The following is a 2,605-nucleotide window of genomic DNA, read 5'->3' as shown; positions in this document are numbered from 1 at the left end:
TGAATATGACTGAGCAATAAACTTATTAGGTTTTAAAGTAATTATGTCTTACCAAAGAGCCGTGAAAAACCAACCTAATTGAGTGAATGAATGGCAATTCCCATTCATTCACCCACACACAAACACCACGAACACTACGCGTGAACAGCAACCAAGGAGCAAGTCACACCTTGGTTCGAAATTCCTGGGAGATAAGAACAGCAGCAAACTAAAATGCGACTGTTGTGTCATTTTGAATGCATGATAGATGTATCTTTGGTGTCTAAGAATGTTCATGACAACAAGGAATGGCTGATTATTCAGACTTTCATCAATGAAGCAAACCCTTCAACAAATGCCTTGAACACAATTGTTGTGATCGATGATGAAGGATAACTGAAAGTTTAACATGCCAAAAGTGCCAAACTTAGTTGACATTGTAGAACTGTTGAGGATTGATAAAGGATTGTTTTGATTTGATAGTGAAAAAGCATAATTTGTTCATGCTTAGCCTGGCCAATTCCACCTGATTGTGCCCTAACAGTAATGAATGAAATGGTCCACAAATTTCTAAGTCAAGAAATATAAAAGAGAAAAAAAAAGAGGTTACTTTTTTTGGCAACACTTTGGCAACAAGAAAAATGATAAGTAGACAAAACTAGGGTACTCTGAGAATTTTCAGACCATTATTTTTGGAAACACTCGCATTAATGAATTATTATCTAATGTGTTCTCATCAAATTCTAGAGTTCCTCTTGACAGTCAAGCAATCCCGCAAACCACAATGTCATTATAATTTCGTGGTACTTAAATTAATGGCCACCCAAATGTGTACTGAATTTGCAACCATCGTCGTCGAGGATATCCATGAGTGTCGCGCAGGACCACGCGGAGGGGGAGAAGGCTGGACGGTGTGATGGGCCGTAGATCGTTGGGGTCGGCACTAAGGGTAGTTAGAGGTTGGATGTCGAAGGTTGACAAAGATTCGTCATGCAAAGCCTGCCCTTTCAGTAGGCCAAACAATATTTTTCTGACGGTTCAAACGGTTCGAATTTGTTTTTCCCATGCCCCTCCGTGGTTGGATGCCTGTTGAGTGCTGAAAATCCACTTGATGCCGCGATTGAGGGCTGCCCCACAAATCCTCTCTTGATTCCATGTTTAGACGGCCTCTCAAAGTTCCTTTTCGGCACCTACGAAGTTTCGCCTGTTGTCAGATCTGAGCTCACCTTTGCTCCTCGCCGGCCGGTGAAACAAATGATGGCATTGATGCAGGAGCCGATGTTGAGGGTGTGGGCGATTTCCAGATGGGTAGCGAGTGAGTTAAGGCGCGTAAGAATCACCCCATAATCGTTATCTTGGGGGTACTCTTCTCACATTGGATGAGCCCTATGCGTACTATTGAAAGAGCAGGAAAACCCCATTCCATCCCACATGGAAGCTGCTCCACGGATCCAATCTCCTCAGGATGCTTGCGGATCAATCACTAGCACTTGGTCTCCCACAGCTAAATTTTTCCGTTCCACGCGCCACTTTGGTCGAGAAATTAAATTGGGTAGGTATTCAGTCATCCATCTCTACCTTATTTCTTCAATGTAGCCCTCGATGTATTGAAAATGTTTTCGAGGGTTGTGCGAAGCAAAGTTCCTATCTGGGATGATCTTTTTTGGCCGTTGGAGTAGGAAATGGTTCGGGGTAAGACCAGCACAATCATCAACAGAATTAGATTCGTAAGATAGGGGCCTAGAGTTGAGGAAACCCGTGACTATGGCCAAAATCAACCAGAATTCCTCCAGGTGTAAAAACCGCATGGTTTTGCCCTCTCGGTCTAATATGGCAGTCACTGCCCTCTTAACGGACTTTACCAAGGCTTGCACAACCGATTTAGTCCCCAGGTCGTTAATTTCCTTTTCAAATGAGTCCGTTTGAGCTCTCTTGAGAAGCTCGTCCATTGATTTGCTTTCTGAGTCCGGCTTTGGTTCGATCTTTGAGACTGTTGTTGCTAAAGTCCCAACCCCTTGATACCAATCTAATGTTTCTTCTTTAACGCCCAATGCATTGACGTGAATTTCTGGCTGCATTGTACTGAACGAATGTTTCATACCTTAAAAGATGCTCTTGATAGAGATGTCGGTAGACCAATCGATTTCTTCTTGGACTAAAAACTTAGGTCCATTAATCCATGTGTCGTTGATGTGGTTCTTGTTCCTGACGGATCTAGTGGCCTCATCCGCCGGATTTAACACACCGGGAACATCCTGCCATTCGTTTGGCGAAGTAAGAGACTGGATTTCTTTGATGCGGTTATATACAAATGGTTTGAAATGTGAGGCCGTCCCCCTTATCCACCCCTTCACGGCGGATTAGTCTGTTCAAAACACTCTTTTGTGAATATCGCTTTTCAAGGATTGTCCCACCACTATAGCTAATCTGCTTCCCAAAACCGACGCATTTAGTTCCAATTTTGCCACTGATATTGCCTTCACAGGGGCAACTCTTGTTTTGGCCGAAACGATTCGTGTTTCCACCCTTGTTAAGTTGGAGAGTCGTAAATAAATCACGGCGGCGTAAGCTTCAACACTAGCGTCACAAAATACGTGCATTTGGACACTTTCGGCCAAATTCGGTT

This window comes from Tigriopus californicus, chromosome 10, assembly GCF_007210705.1.
Source record: "Tigriopus californicus strain San Diego chromosome 10, Tcal_SD_v2.1, whole genome shotgun sequence".
Lineage (NCBI taxonomy): Eukaryota > Metazoa > Arthropoda > Copepoda > Harpacticoida > Harpacticidae > Tigriopus > Tigriopus californicus.
Note: the sequence above shows the minus strand (reverse complement) of the source record.